The sequence below is a fragment of the Equus asinus genome, chromosome 11 (assembly GCF_041296235.1).
Source record: "Equus asinus isolate D_3611 breed Donkey chromosome 11, EquAss-T2T_v2, whole genome shotgun sequence".
In the NCBI taxonomy this organism is placed as follows: domain Eukaryota; kingdom Metazoa; phylum Chordata; class Mammalia; order Perissodactyla; family Equidae; genus Equus; species Equus asinus.
In genome coordinates, this window is record NC_091800.1 from 50203067 (window position 1) to 50220135 (window position 17069).

At 37.9% G+C, this 17069-nt stretch overlaps 1 long non-coding RNA gene across 1 annotated transcript in view; it reads right to left on the reverse strand.

Moving 5' to 3' along the window:
- Positions 1 to 4549, reverse strand: part of LOC139039798 (uncharacterized) — a 104128-nt gene extending 99579 nt beyond the window's left edge. Inside the window, exon 1 of the long non-coding RNA XR_011493023.1 lies at positions 4383 to 4549. This is a non-coding gene — a long non-coding RNA (uncharacterized lncRNA). The remainder of the gene's footprint in view (positions 1 to 4382) is intronic.
- Positions 4550 to 17069: the final 12520 nt, after the last annotated feature.

The following is a 17069-nucleotide window of genomic DNA, read 5'->3' on the forward strand; positions in this document are numbered from 1 at the left end:
TCCCACGCCACTCAAGCTCACTCTAACCAGCGAACACACAAACAACCTGCAAATCCATGAGAATGAATGATTGCTGTTTTAAGCCACTGAGTTTTGAGGTGGCTTCTTTTACACTATGTTTATAGCCAAAGCTCACTGATCCAGGCTTTTCATATGCTTTTAATAAATGGAAACAAAACCAAATTTGAAAATGCTTTTAAACTATGAAACAAAGATATGTCAAAAACCTGTATATTTTCTTTGACTACACACACATACACACACACACGCACACACACGCATACTTATTTTAGGCTCATTGTTTAAACGTAACAAAAATAAAGCTTCTCCTAGAAAAACAATCCTTCTTTCCTTAACGCTAATGTCTATCCCCATAATTCAGGTTTTGAACAGCAAAATGATTTGGCAAATCTTAGCAAAAAGTCCAGGATTCCATGACGTCCAAGAGAGGGCTGACATAAGATTATTCACAGCACAAAGCTAACAACCAAAACAATTGGAAAGAGTTAAATCAGCCAATAATCGAAGATGAGAAATATCAACAAGTTTGATGACACAATACGTATTTCCAAAGAGATTGAGTCAAGTATCAAAGAATTAAGGAATGTCCTTGCAAAAACTGATAGTCTTTGAATAATTTTACAAAAATGATTTCTTTTATAATTCTACTAGGCAAGACAGCAACTCTTTTTTCCACGAGACAGAGCTGAACTAACAGAACACAAGCTGGATTCTGCCCAAAAGAAAAAGAAAAACTTTGATTCACTTTTTTTGGTACATAGTTGAAAATAAGATCTAAAGTTGGTTAAATATAAAAGCAATTGAACATATTTTTTATAATTCTTAACTTTATTTTTTAAGGTAAAGCCCACTCAAGCCATTTTTTCCTGATCACATTTTGGCCAGCGTCTTTAAGTGGGTGCACTTGAAGAAGGCTTTTTTTCTCCAGGACGAATTATCTTCAGATAACAAGGTAAGGAGGACTTCCTCTCCCACATTTCACTATCAAAGAATTTCCAAAAAGTAAACTCATCTAAGTCATAAAAAGATTATAACAAGAGTAATTCTGCTATCTGGTGGCAAAACACACAAACAACAAGAGCAAGTGATGGGATTGAAAGTACCAAAGGATGGGTCTAAATTTTTATTACATTTTCCAAAACATGACACTTCCTAATCTGAACTAAAAACAAGCCACTTAAATCTCGTCAAAGAATCATTAACATTAGGGATAAAGAAAAGAAAGGGAAAGAATAGAATATCATTGAATACTAGGTGCTAAGTACTATTAGAGACCTTGCATTCAATTTCCGAGAAAATTTGGGTCACTAAGAGCTTTCTTCACCAATAAAGAACAACTCTCCAAAGCAATTCAATTGCCACAAAGATAAACTGGTCAATTTGCTATTGCGATATAAATGCCTTCTTTGACTTAAAAATCATACAATGAATTTCAGAGCAGGAAGAGGTTTTAAACATCATCTAGGTTGAAATTCTCATTTTATAGATGAGAAGATGGAAGCCAGGAGATTAAGTGACTTGTCTAAGACCATACAACTGATTAGGGTCAATGCAGGATCTAGAAGCTAAGTCTCTCGACTTGAAAGCCAATGGTATTCTTCCCTCTCTCTTCACTGAGAAATGCTAGCAGGGTTACCAAAGAGACTTTCAACCAAAGCCTGTATCACCCCACGTTTTCCTCATTGAATCAATTTCTCCCATTTGAAAAGGGGTGAAGTGAGGTGTATCAACCATGAGTTTAGTATTGTTTTCTATACTTACACACAACAGTATTAAACCCTCAAAGCAGGGTTGCAGGGGGCCCTTTGTATGACTTCCAGTCACGGCAGCTTGTGGATTTCATCTCCCACTCACCCCCACAGCCAGGTGCCCTAGTGCTGAACACAGCATACATAAAGCTTTTCAAAGCGCTGTCCCCGGACCAGCAGCATCAACTTCAACTGAGAACTTGTTAGAAACGCACGTTCTTGGGTCCTATTCCAGACCTACTGGATCAGAAGCTCTGAGAGTGCGGCCCAACACAATCTGTGTTTAACAAGCCCTTCAGGTGACTCTATTGCACACTAAAGTTTGAGTACCACTGGTCTACACAAGCAATAAAATGGCCACCTTAACAGGATCAAGGGTGTTCCACCTGAGAGATGTTCTTTATCATGTTAGAAATGCCAACTCCTGGGGAATGTGTTTTCTTAAATTTTGAAGCACTGGCACAAAACTTTGCTAACGGCAGTTGTTTCAATTTCCTAGTGGGAGCCTATTCCTAACTTTATTGAGATTTGGGGGTTTTATGTTGTTTGGATTTATTCCCCACAGATAATGAGTGTTCCTATCAATGCAGAAATGATCAAGGAAGGGGAGGAAACATCTCAACAGCACAGGAAGTAGGACAACAGACATCTCCATTGCCTTCTCTTCCTCTTCCTTTTTGACCTCCTCCTGCTGCGGCTCCATCTCAGCTTGCTCAGCTACACCCATCCCTTCACCCACTATTGGCCCTTGCCTTGCTTAAGTGCTGCTTATATGGCCCCTGACTCTTCAGCTCCCATACTGTCACTTCTGCCCCTTTTCCCTCCACCCTTTCACTGCCATGACTTCCACTTTGCCTGCTAATTTCACTGCTTAGTCCCTTAGCTTCAGAAGATTAAGTAATCTCAGTACATATAAGAGATTTAAAGTCTAATTAGGTCCATCTAATGCAGAAAAGAAAAAACTCAGGTCTGAGAAAGTTAAATAAATTATTAACTACTATGCAACTCTTCTAATTAAATAAATAAGATTACATTTTTTGCTATGCTTTAGCTTTCTTGCTTGAGTCTAGCATTTTAGCCCCTCAAAATCAAGTTAAAGTTGGTTTTGTTATTATATAGCTATTCTTTCTAGCTTAGGTTCATCAAAAAATTTCATAAGCCTGCTTTTATATTTTCAACAAGCCTTTGTTGAGAATACTCAGAGCCCTAAAGTGCACCTGAGATCTTGCTTGAGGTTGCCATCAAGACATTGGTTCTGGGGGCCGGCCCCGTGGCTGAGTGGCTAAGTTTACGTGCTCTGCTTCAGCGGCCCAGGGTTTACTGGTTCAGATCCTGGGCACGGATCTACAAACCACTCATCAAGCCATGCTGTGGTGGCACCCCACATAGAAGAACTAGAATGACTCACAACCAGGATACACAACTAGGTACCAGGGCTTTGGGGAGGAAAAAAAAGAAAGAGGAAGGCAAGAGATGTTAGCTCAGGGCCAATCTTAAAAAAAAAGACTGGTTCTGATGGTTCAATCTGAATAAGAGTATTATCATTCAGGCTGCATTTCAACATCTTCACAAAGATACTTCCTCTTTCAGCACCTAATATGCACTATGGACTATTCTAGGTGCTGAGGACACAGCAGTTGAGAGAATAGGGTTGGGAGGAGGGGAGACTTCCTCATGGTGCTTACATTCTAGAGGAATGCACAAAATAAGTAATAAAATAGTGTGTTTCATGAAGGTAAGTGCTAAGGAGAAAAAGGAAGCGAGGGTAGAGGGTACAAAATGTTAAGAAAGGTTACAATTTTAAATAGGGTGATCAATGAAGTTTCCTTAAGAAGGGAACGTCTGAATATCATGGGAGATTCTCTTATATGTTTTGCTAAAACATTTATTTGACATGACTAAGTCTTAGATAGTCCTGTTGATTTCTAAGATTTACCAAAAACTATTTGTTTCTAGATTACTCAAAAACCATTTGTTTAACCATACATTCTGGAATTTTCTAGGAATTAACATCAATCTCGTAAATTGTATTTTCCTGAATTTGCCCTGTGTTTTCCCAGAATCAGTAACTTCGGATACCAGTAAGAAAACAACAAATACTGGTATATATAAAAATAGGTGGAAAATGCAATGCCACATCTGCAGAACTATTTGTTTTCAAACACAGAGAAGTACCATGGAAGCTACTGTGTAGAAAACATGTTTTTCCTTCTGTGCCCTTATCTACTGAAAGAAAAATATCAGTGTTTATTATCATTATTATTAAAGCCAGCTTCACAATCTCCTAAGAACTCAACAACAAACTGTGAAATAGCCACATGGGTAGAAAAGAAAAATTGTGGGAGAAAAAACAGGATGAACCTTTCAAACATCTTTTTGCAGAGAACAGTATTTACCTTCTTGTCCCAGACTGAACTAATAAAGTCATAACTTATTTATCCAAAACACCCCAAGTCAGATCCAGAGTCTGAGTTACCTTTTTATGCCACTTTACACTTGGTTCACACAGGAACCAGTTCAAATAATTTGGCCAAGGTCATATACCAAGAGTTTCTGGGTTTGTCTCTTTTAAAACTGGAGAACTTAATGGTTTGCCTTTCTTACTGTACTCACCAGAATCCTTGGTCTCTTTCTTAACTTCTCTTTCCAATTCCGTAGAAAACACAGAAAATCTTCAACTGCTTTTGGTCATTTTAGTTCTTCCAAATTTGGCAGTTACACAAATTGCTTCATGTCCAATATAATTAGTTACTGCAAAATGTCCTGGGAAATGGGACATCATTGTTAGGGAAAAAAGGGAGACTATTGTGGGAATACTGGGTAAAGCAAAACAAAACTAAAGGAAAAACAAACAAAACAACATCATACAGAATAAATCATATCTTAGAATCAGACTTCCCAGGGTCATGCACAGAATCCGATGATTTATTCAGCTCTGCTTGGAGAAGTCTTATGGTGATGAGTCAAAAGATTGAACTATAATCTCTTCCAAATAAACTATATTTAAAGAATTCACAGGCTGCTGATTAAGCTTCAAACTATACTGGTCTTCATGTAATAGAAAATCTTATTTTTTGCTTTCTTTCTATTTAGCAGTTTTTCAAAATGATTGCTTCCAACTCTTAGTGGCCTCACTACACCAAATTAGAACTTACCTTCTAGAACTTCTTTCCTCCATTCCTGAATTCTCTCCTTTATTTTTTTCTGGGTTTTAGAATCAGTCCTGGATTCAAATCCTGTCTCCTTTAATTATGTGCTGAGTGCTGTGTGTGACTTGAGCCAGTTATTTACCTCTCTGAAATTCATTTTAGCCTTAACTGGCAACAAATAGTATAAAAAGTCTTCAAGTGGTAATTTTGAGAATTAGATAAATAATAAATATGCTACTACTGACAGTAATGTTAAATCAACGTTAGTTTCATTTCTTCCTCACCAGAAATTTTCTTTGTTTGTTTAAATGATATTTCTTATTACAAAAGTTCTACAGAATAGTTGTCAAAAATCTAGACAATACAGATAACTAAAACGAAGAAAATTTGAATTACTTATATTCCTCATAAAGACAATCAAGTTAATGGTTTGTATATCTCTTTCCAATCTTTTCTACTACAGGTACATAGAATGATTACTTATTTAAATTATATCACTAATTTAACTCATTAAAGTGTAAGATACGTTTTAAAAGTGTGTAAATCAATGAATGGTCACAAAGTGAACACAGCTGATACCACTTCTCGTTGATGTGCTTTTGGATTTAACAATGCATCAGGACCACGCCGGCTCCAGAGCCAGACTCTGCCGCCAGATTGCCTGAGGCAGAATCCCGCTCTGCAATTCCCTAGTGATGGGATCTGGAATAAGTTATTTAACCTTTCTAGGTCTCAGTTATCTCATCTGTTCAATGGTAACAGTTTCCCCAGTTATGAAGATGAAATAAGTACCTGTAAATAATTTACTTACAATGATGTGAAATATATAGCATGTACCCAATAAGGTAAGCTACTGTTGTTATTTACAATATCTGGAGAAGCTTTTCTCTCACAACAGTTACACCTTCTCTTGCGTGCATGGGAGTCCATTTTCATGAAGAGTTTGGTGAGCTTCCTTAAAGTCTTCTCCGATTTCCTGATATGCAACCAGCTAAATGGAAAGTACGGAACCACCGTTTTCACAAGAAGCCGCCTGTTTCTTTTGGAGATCAGACTCCCTCCCCTGGTACCAGGACTACGAATGCCCCCAAATACACCATAACCTACTTTTCCGAACAGAAATCATTCGCTTCCTTCTATAAACACTCTTATCAGGCTAATTATTCTCCTCTAAACACATCTTGTTCTTTGCTACCTCTGGCTTTGGACTTCATTTTCCTGACTTCTTGAAATGCATTTTTCTTTCATGGTTTCAAAATCTCCCACGCTCTTCTAATTGGAGCCTTGTCTCGCCTCTGAACTCAATATCGCCCTCCCTTGGCCGTCATCGTGCACTGCCTTAATCATAACGGCGCAGTTCACGTAAGCTTCACAGCTTACAAAACACTTTCACATGCAGTGTCTGTTCTGATCCGCACAGCAATCTGAGGAGATAATAAAGCTGTGATTATTATCCCCATTTTACCGTGAAAGGGATTAACTCTTCCTTCTGAAAACACATCCGGTCCCTGCCTAGAAAGAAAACTCCTCCAGACGAAAGACATTCCACTTTTCTTAGTTTTCTTGCCCACAGGACATATTTACTCTGGAATCAATCTGCTGCCCAAATCATTGTTATCAATAGAAATAGAGAAACACTTTTGAGTTTCTTGTACACATCTCTGGGCTAAACACATATGCTTATCATTTATTTATTTTCACAATATATTGAATGTCTGCTATCTGCCAGCGCCTGCTCCTTCTTGAGACCCCTGGCTAGGTGCCTCTTTGGTTCTGTGCTTATTTTAAGGCTCTGTGAAAAAGCACTGGATTACACGCCAGGGACCTGGAGTCAGGTACCGCCTCTGCTAACAGTCGTGAAGAGTTGTCTTCTGCGTTTCTGGAGCTCAGTTTCCTCATCTCCAATACGGAGAAAATAATCTCTGATCTGACCACCTCACAAGATTATAATGAAGATCAAATAAGATATGCAAGTGCTTGTAGTCTTTATGAAAATATAAAAGTATCAATGTTATGCCGTTATTAAGAGATGGTTCCTGCCCTTGCAGTCCCACAATTCAGTTGAGAAAACAAGAAATGTACATAAGAAAACAAGTTAGATATAAAATGACATGTGCTAAGTGACAGAAGCTGCAAACGTCTGATAACCTAGAGAGAAAGTGAGATGGTAAATTGTGCGTCTAAATTCAGAAGATTAAAACATTATTCCAAATATTAGTTTGTCCCCTACTTTATTAATGTTTAAATTGTGGAAATATTAATTCTTCTTGTGGGAATTAACTTTCAACCAGAAATCAGGCTACCTGTTTGGGTTTTAAAAATGTTTTGAATGCCCTGTATTACTGAGGCAGTACCCACCCAGGACCATTTTGTCTTCTACACCTATTCCAATGGCACTGCAAGAGTTATTGCCCCCCGATTTCTGAGTTGAAAGAATAGGAGAAAATGTAAGGAAGCTGTTCTTTGATCTCCAGGCACATCAATTTCAGGTCATAAATCCCCCTGCAGTTGGAGCTAAGACAGGACCTCAAAAGCACATGGACTTTGCCTATTAGAAAATATAAACCAAATAGTGACTATTTGTTGTTTAGATTTATTTTGTGAGTAATGTAACTGAAAAAACAACCCAGCATTGAAGGATGTATCATTTTTAATCTCAGCACTTTTAGCTACTGCCAACACCAGATAGAGTATCTTATTGCAATAATTCAAGGATTTCTCTATTAGTTTCTCTAAGCCCTTAAAGCAAATGAAGCTCTTATGATATAAAACACCTTCTTTCTCTATTTTTTTTCTCAGCTTTCAAGCCTAAATGCATTTCAGGGTAGAATTTTAAATGAACGAGATAAATGAAATTCTATCTAACTGTATTAATTTTTGACACTCTTTTTATGATTCTTTTAAAAAGAACATGGAAACGAATTGCAGCTCTGGTTGCTGTACAGTCATGATGAATAGCATGCTACAAATAATATTTTTTTTCAAACTTTTGAAAGAACAATTTAGATGTTTAATCTCTTGGGTGGGTTTACAAACACCCTACGTTGATAATTGACCAAGGATCTACGAATGAGCTTTCTCAAACAAAGAATAAGCTCTCGTATATTAAAGGAAGCATTTTCATACCTTTTTCTCCCTATTGTTTAACCTTTTGTTCCCATCACAAATATCTACACGTAGTTCTTATCTCTGACCTTGAGGAAATGTGTAGCTTTATCGAGGCTTCCTCTTAGATCACAGATGACCTTCAGCTGATGTCATTGAGCTCTGACCTGCCTCAGTGATCTGCTCACACAAAATACATATGCTGAACAGTGCTGGTGTGTGCAGTAGGGGTAAGTGAATTATTTACAAAAATTTGAGTTGACACCTTTTATCAAATGTGGAAAGATGAAGACAAAACAGCTGCTATTGCTGTCGTAAGCAATCTGCTGGTGATTGAATAAAAGTGTCAAGAAAATGGCTGCTTGATGGCCTTTTGTTCTCCCTCATCCAGCTTGATGTTAGTTTGAGCTGTCAGTTAGGAATCACGGCAGTGTGATTTATCAATAGACTGAGTGACCTTCTGTTTGAGCTTGTGGTAGAACTGGAAGACAGCGCCCTCTACTGCAAATACGCAGCACTTCCTCTGAACATGCCATTAGACTGAGCGATTGGTTCACACTTGCTAGAAGCAATTCACCCTTATGATAATTATAGCTTTTTAAATTTTGTCCTGTCTCAATTGCCTCCACACACTTATTAAAAATTAGTAAAATCCAAAAACAGAAAACTTCAAGCATGTTTCTATACCTTCCAGCAAATTAATTTAGAAAATCAGTTTTTCAGATAAAATGCTTCCTCCTTGCTAATTAAACTGCAGAATAAGGAAACATTATCTTCGATAGCAAACTGAATGTTTAAGTAGTGTTTGGATTATATTTATATTAATAACCCATCTGCATTAACTCAAATTATTTTATAGTCTCTATAAAGAGAAGGATTGAGACTTATTTTTCTGCCGTGATATCATGGTCTCCTCAGGGAGAGATGTTATTATCAATCAGAGCTCTGTGGATCCTTGAGTGATATGAAACCATAGTGGACCAACACCTTACAAATGAGTATTCCCACTGCCATTGTGTAGATATAAGCATTTTTTTTAAGTAGAGCTTTCTGGTTTAAAGGATATTTATTTGATCCAAAACCCAAATAACATGAAAGTAACTTATGAGAAAAAGGATATTCTAGCAGTTATTGAAAAGGAAATATTGAATATATTTAAAAGAATTAAAGTAGCATTATCTGATTTGCAGCAACACGTAGTCCTTTCATGTTCAGATCTAAATTGCCACAATGTGAAGAGAATTTTTGTTCTTTTAAAAGCTACTAGATATATGCTATTTCAAATACATTTATTTTCTCTGTTAGGTATTTCACAATAATTTTTCCTTTTAGCTTCTCATCTTGTATTTCTAAATCAGACCTGAAAACTCATTGTGTAAGTATTACTTTGTTGGCTGCATCAAAGACTTAACTACTTAAAGATACTTTTCCGGGGCTGTCTTTCCTCAGTCTGTCTTCACTGCCCCGCAGATTAGGGCAGACCAGGCTAGGACCATAAAAAGATGTGCTTCACTAATTCACAAAATTTCCACTTTATACTCCGTACCTTTTCCTCCTCGATTTAATTTAGACCATTAGATGGTTACGTCACTCCCGCTTAAATCCACAGAAGCACCACAAACAGATCCAAGCTTGAGGTTCAGACCTCAGTTCCTTGCATGAGCCTTGACTTTTTTCTCTCTGTTCTGATATACACACACACTATGACTTGTTCATAAAAGATCTGCAGCGAAGTTGAATAATATGTAAATTTTATGTTATAATGAATTAGGTCCTAAGATCTTTAAAGGTCAGACACCTGGTATAATACATCACATTCTTTAATATCAACTACAAAATAACTGTAATAAATTTTTCCAACACCACATCCTCACACACTGTTACCCACAAGGAAGCACCAAAGGAAATGTGTCATTTGTCAAAACATGCAGAAAAACTGGCATGTGTACAAGCCGCTTTAAAAGTAATGCTCAGGTTAGAAATAGCTTTCCAAATGAATATTTTGTGGTTAAACAAAGAAAAATACATTAGTGCTTGAGTGAAAGTATCTCCTGATGTGTAAAAAGAATGAGAAAGAAACAACTAACCTTCTAGGCTATATGATAAAATCATTTTAATTACTTACAGGATAATGTATAATTTATAGGCAAAGAGCCTTATTTGATTACCCTTAAGAAAAAATTCAACAGGCATGGAAATTCAAGCATGGATGACTGAGAGGGCGATTATAAAAATGTATACTATCTGAGTTATAGAAATTTGAGTTGCTATTAAAATAAAATTTTTTATTTCTCTTATAATGCTATTTGCAAGCTTCAATTACAAGTCTCTATTGTAGGAACATGTCTATTAGCAAAAGAAGGAAAAGAGATTTGCCTACAAACAAAGCAGACTTTGGGGGCTGAAAAAATGCAGACTCACCTAAATACCCACTCTCCTTCCTATCCACCCCGTGTCCCTGTGCTCCAATAGTGTATTGGTTAACTCAGGATACAGTGAAATGAACATACAAGCAGAAATGTTCACCTTCTGAATTTCTAGTGTGGATCGTAGGTCCCTAATAGGTTATTTGTAATGCTGTTGAAGGTGTTCCTTTAAAATATATATTGTAAGTGTTATTTTATATATACCTCCTGGTTTGGCAATGACTTTCTAGAAAGGGATTGAGAGAATATTTGAGAAATAATTGAATGGATTTGCCAATTTAAATAGTATTTGTCTTTTAAATTTGAATAGGCTTAGAGAAAGACTGTGATCACCTAAACAACCAATTTTATGTTTTCCAACAAGGTCTACAATGGTTCTGTTAGCACGTACATATGGCATCAGTCAATAGGCACAAAGTGAAGTGGAAATTTTGTCCAGATCATTAGGAGGCACCCCATGAGTAAAAAGAATTGAAGCCAGTGTAGTTTTCATATTTGAAGGTTCTGGAAAATTGCCCAAATCCCACCCTTTTTAATACATATACATAAAGTTAACCAAAATATTTGTAATCTTTATAGCCAGATCTAAAATGGCCTTTCTAAGTTGAGGAGAATGAACTCCGCCCCCCACAGCAGCTGAACACCTGCGTTTTTGCTCCCAATGAATCTGATGTAGAGCTCGTTAGACAGACTGAAGGGAGTAAAGAGATCTGAAATGAACCTTTCAGGGTTTAAATTAATTTGTTCAAAACGGGCAATGGACATATAGAAACAATTTAAAGAAAAAAGTGTGTAGTAATCAAAGGAAAGCAATTTAAAGTAAATTGCCCAAAAATAAAATGTTTTAGACCATAACACACAATGCTCATGAAGGTGTAGTAAGAAGAACATGTTCATACCCTGCTGGTAGAAGTGTAAATTTCTTTAGTTTTTTGGAAAATAATTCCAGAAAGTAGGAATCTGGTATACAATTTGGCAGTATGACCCAATCATTCTTTTATTCAACAAATGTTTATTGAGTGCTTAGTTTGTGCCTGAGAGTAAATAGACAAAAATCTCTGCTTTCACAGAGCTGATATTCTGGTGGGGGGAGATAGACAATAAGCAAGCAAATAATTAAAAAGCAAGCATGTCAGATGTTGATAAGAGCAATGGAGAAACTTTTAATTTGCAGGGAAGGGAGCAGAGGTATGTGGCTATTTTAAGTAGAATGGTCAAGGGTAGCATCGCTAAGAAGGTGGCATTTGAGCAAAGACCAGAAAGAAGTGAGGGTTATCAAAGAGAGGAGCCCTAGCCATGGCCTCAGAATCCTACCCAGACCAAGCTCCAAGCCATCAGACTGGTTTACTGTCAGTTACGATGGGAGAGGAAAGCCTACCTTCCAGCACGCTCTCTGCTGGGTGACCATGTGGCAGACCTGTTGGCTGAGTATCCCTGTGCTAGAGAACCCAACCCTATCTCTGCCAGTGATGCAGGTACCCTGCGCCCAGGATGCCCGGGCCCTGGGGAGCTGTCCTCAGTGCTGACAGGCGGCTGGGCCGTGGCGCTGGAGCGCACAGCAAGACAGGGCTAGTCCCTTGCAAGCCTGTAAGCTCAGGGAGCCCAACTCCTTATGACACCCCCACAAGCACTCAATCTGCCTCACCGCTTCCTGTCCTGGCTCTGTGTGTCCTCTGAGAGAACTCACATAGGTGTTCTTCATCTATCCTAGGGAATTAGGCAAAAATCAAAGCCAAATATGTATTTAAGGTTATATATCAGTTATTCATAATAAAAATGTTCAGTGAAAGGCAAAATTGTAACTTGCATTTACAATAATTTAGACATATATGTGTATAGAAAAAAGACAGAAAGAAAATTCACTAATGGGTCAGCGATAGTTACAGAGCAGGGGTCAGCAAACTATGGGCCAAGGTGCCAAATCTGACCCAAGGCTTGTTTTTGTAAAGTTTTATCGGAACACAGCCATACGTATTCATGTAGCTGCTTTTGCAATACGACAACAGAGCTCAGTATTTGCAATAGAGACTATATGGCCTACAAACCTAAAATGTTGATTTTCTGACCCTTAGCAGAAAGCAGTTGCTTGTCCTCGATCTATAAAGTTCAGTTACGGATATTTTAATTTCTTCCAATGTCCTTATATTTTCTATCTTCTCTTATAGTCAGAAAGAAAAAGATAAATAAATGATTTCATTCTTTTCCATTGCTCTTGGAATATACTATAAAATGAGAAATGATTATTATCAAATCCAGCTTGGTCCTCAGCCATAGTTAAATAGCTTATAATGGGGGCTATAAAATTATTATTTATGTCACAAATATTTGTTGCTTGCACTTACTACGTTTCAGGCATTGCTCTAAGTGCTTTGCAAATATTAACTCCCAATCCTCATAATAATTCTATGAGATGGGAATTAGTATTATCCCCTTTCACAGATGAGGAGACTGAAAAGCAAAGGAATTAAATAATTCACTCCAGGTCACACGTTCGTACATTGGAGCTGGGATTCAAATCCGAGGAGTCTTGAGTGCAGTCTGGACTCTAAGTCCTATACTATGCTGCCTCCTTGTGACTCTTCAATTCTTGCACTGCCTTTTTACGGGAAAATGTGGTTGTCCAGGGTAACAATTAGTTTTCTCAAGTTAATACTCAAAGTCCAAAAACTTTTCCTGGGGCTGAAAGGAGAAAGAGGTGGGTGGAAGAGAGGAAAGAACAGATAAATGTGGGAAGTTGAGTTTTCATAGCCCAGACTATATTAAAAATGTAAGCCTTGGAAAAGTATATTAGTCAAGGTTCTCCAGAGAAACAGCATCAACAGAATGTGTGTGTGTGTGTGTGTATATATATACACACACACACAGAGATTTATTCTAAGGAATTGGCTCACATAATTGTGGGGACTGGCAAGTCTGAATTCTACAGGGCAGACCAGCAGGCTGGAGACCCAGAGAAGAGCTGATGTTGCAGCTTGAGTCTGAAGGCAATCTGGAAGCAGTATTCTTCTTTCTTGGAGGACTTCATTATCTTTCTCTTAAGATCTTCAACTGATTGGATGAGGCCCACCCACATTATGGAGGGTAATCTGCTTTACTAACTTAAATGTTAATCTCATCTAAAAAAAATACCTTCCAAATGACACCTAGACTAATGTTTGACCAAATTTCTGGGTACCATGGCCTAGCCAAGTTGACCCATGAAATTAACCATTGCATTGGAGTAAACGAATTAGAAGAAGAGAAAGAAAAGAAAGAGGGGAGGACTAAGGGAGACAGCTACAGAAGGATGTGGGATTCTGGAGAGGTGCATATACTCTTCTTCCCTCAGAGAGTTTACAATCTAGTAGAAGAAATGGACAAGCCAACAGAAAAGTCACAGCTATAGACAAGCTCATGCCTTGACTCCAAAAAGGGATTTGGACACATCTGAGCATAGTCAACAAGTGAACAAGCAGCCTGGGAAACTGGCTTTAAAGTTTAGCTTGGAGGGGAGAGGAAGCTAGGTCAAGGGGGGCTGTGGGTGGGAGAGAGTTGAAAAGAACAGCAAGGAGCCTAATATCTTATCCCTGATCCAGTGCTGCAGGCAAAAGTGGAAAGAACTGTCTTCGAAGGCATTCTGCAACACTCAGGAGCACAAGTCATGCTGCTTGGTGAACAGGAGGCACTGTGATGAGAATGGAGTGGGTTAGCCTGACTTCAGCTTCCACATGATGAGGGTTCCAAGGACCTCTGTTCCACTTTTGGACCTTCAGGGTTTACAACTTGGATAGGTCCAGGGACAAACTCTGCATCTCCAAGTGGTAGTGGTAGGGCCCCAAGTAAGTATCAAAAGTGTTGGAGCAACAGACATGGGTGAGGCCAGATGGGAGGTTACTGTACTTAAGCAGATTTCAGACATACCTGGAGAATCTTTGGAACACTGGTGAGCCTGTGCGTGGGTTACTAAGAATTTAAGGTTGGATTAATGTTGCTCTTACTCCGTTAGTACACATAGGCTGAGGAAACTTTGGCAACACTACTCTGTGATGCCTTTTTGATGGACATAAGCACAGTGTGACACAGAAGCATGGAGGCCTGAGAAGTCTTTGGAGTATGGGCAACTGCAAGTAATTCTGCACAACTTGACCAAGGACTGCGTGTGAGGGTCAAGATTGAGCAGGAATCACAGATTCTCTGAGTTCACAGAACTTTTCAGATTGAGTCTTTTTTATTGATTGATTGATTTATTGATTGATTGATGAGGAAGATTGGCCCTAAGCTAACATTTGCTGCCAATCTTCCTCTTTTTGCTAGAGGAAGATTGTCACTGAGCTAACATCTATGCCAATCTTCCTCTATTTTGTATGCGAGACACCACCACAGCATGGCTTGATAAGTAGTGTATAGCTCTGGGCCTAGGATACGAACCCACAAACCCTGGGCCACTGAAGCAGAGCACGTGAACTTAACCACTAAGCCACCAGGCCAGCCCAGATGTAGTCTTTTTCAGATTAATCATTGAGCCACAATAATTCTTCCTTCCATCTTTCTCCATGCATTACTCTCCCTGTCCTCTTACTGCAAATTCGTCTTCCTTATTGTGCATCCTTCCTCCCAGAGAAAATTTCCATTTCATTTGCAGACCAATAATTACCAAATTCGTTTGATTGGAAATAAAAACAGAACACAAACTCCATCAAGGCAGGAATTTTGTCTCTGTTGTTCTCTATTTTATCCCTGATGCTTGACAGAGAGTAGGCAGGCAAGATACATTGCTGAGAAAAAAAAAAGTCAACTCAGTTTCCTTTTATTTTGGAGATCAATAACAACTTGAAATACCATAGGGAAGCCCAGGAAGACGTAAAATTGCTTAGCAGAGTACCTGGCACATTGTTAGTGGTCAGCAAATGTCAGCTGTAATTATTTATAAAAGGAAAAATAGATGGAACTAAAATTAATTTTCCAGAAAATAAAATATTAAGTAGCTAGACATCAAGAGGCCAGATTATGGAGGGCCTCCATGCCATATTGAGATGTTTAAATTTTATCTGAAGGCAAGGTGAAGCTTCAGAGAATTTTAAGCAAAGGAATAAATGGTATGAATTATATTTTCTTGTAGTAGTGTGAAGAACAAATTGGAGTGGAATTTTGAAAAGGCAGAACAACAGAAAGGGGTGGCAGATTGGGAAGGTATTTGGGAAGTAAAATTGGCAGGATTGTTAAGCAATTAAAGAAAACAAAAAAAAAAAGCTGAGTAAAAGAAAATTCAGCATGAGTACTTTAAGCTTAAAAGAGAATTTCTTACAAATATGTTTCGAAGTGGTTTACCAAGAAAGATTATACAATCTCCTTTTCTGGAGGTCTGTAAAAATGAGATGGTGCCATCTGTGTCTAGCAGCTGAAGGCCTGGGCTTGGTCAAAAGTTGACCCACCCTTTTGATCCTATGATTTCAACAGAAAACCAAAAAGCAGACTACAGTGTACAGAAACACCATATTGTATTTGTAAGATTTTAATTGTATAAACATTTTATCTTCACATCTTCTTACACTGATTTTATTTACCTGCAGAGTTTCTCCCATTCACCTTTAAATATGCTATCATTCTCTGTCCGTGATTTTTTTCCAATCATGTTCTCATTATGTCCCATCACTTTATGACAATGACATTGCCGCATAGTGACTTCATTACTGTAAAGAAATAATATGAGTTTACTGCTGAAAAAAAGTATAATTAAAAGCATAAATTATGGCTGCTGTCAAGACAACAGACATTAACACTGAAACTTAGAACATAATGCAGAAATAGGTTAGGTTTATGCCACCTGAAATCATTGTGAACCTTGAGTGTTTTCTCTACAAATAATCTACCCAAAAGTTATTACATTTTTTTTAAACGAGGTGAATCACCTATATTGCCTCTTTTCCTGGTCTTTTCTTTTCTTGATACTTACCACAGTAATATTAAAAGGTGTTATAAGAATGTTTTAAAAGCCACTGAAAGACATATTAGTACAAAGTAGTTGTCATCAAAAACCAATGAAGTTATGAATATATGCGCTAACAAAAATCTTTAATCTTATGCAAAGTCCAAGGAAACTACAGCAACATCTTAAAAAATTGACTTTTCAACTACCATCTGCTAAGTAAAATCACAGCTGTGTCAATTCTTTAACATTCTGAGATGGAGGGGCTCCCCTGCTCTCACTTGCACCTTGCCCTCTCAAGCTAGCATAATATTGAGGTTCAGAAAGCCAGTGCCCCACAACCAGTGCACTTCAAGACTTCAAATTAGAGACCAAAATTTCAACAAAGTTGTTCAACAACACTGTGCTTAGAAAAGAGAAGTTTGGGTACAACTTTAGTCCTGGGAATCTTAATGTTTTGTATGGAATGGTAGCCTCATAAACAGAGATCCACCACAGAGGACTGCACACAAGTAGAGGATGCTTGGTTACGCTATTGGGGGTGTTGCAGTGGAAGTCCATGATTATTTTGAGGGGCTAGAATAGATGAGCTCTATGATTACCTACTGCTCAGAGGTTTGCCAATCTACAGAAACATACACACACCCGGAAAACTTTGACACTCCAAAATAACAAAGACTTCAATGTTTCCCTCTGAGTGTATATGTATCTATAT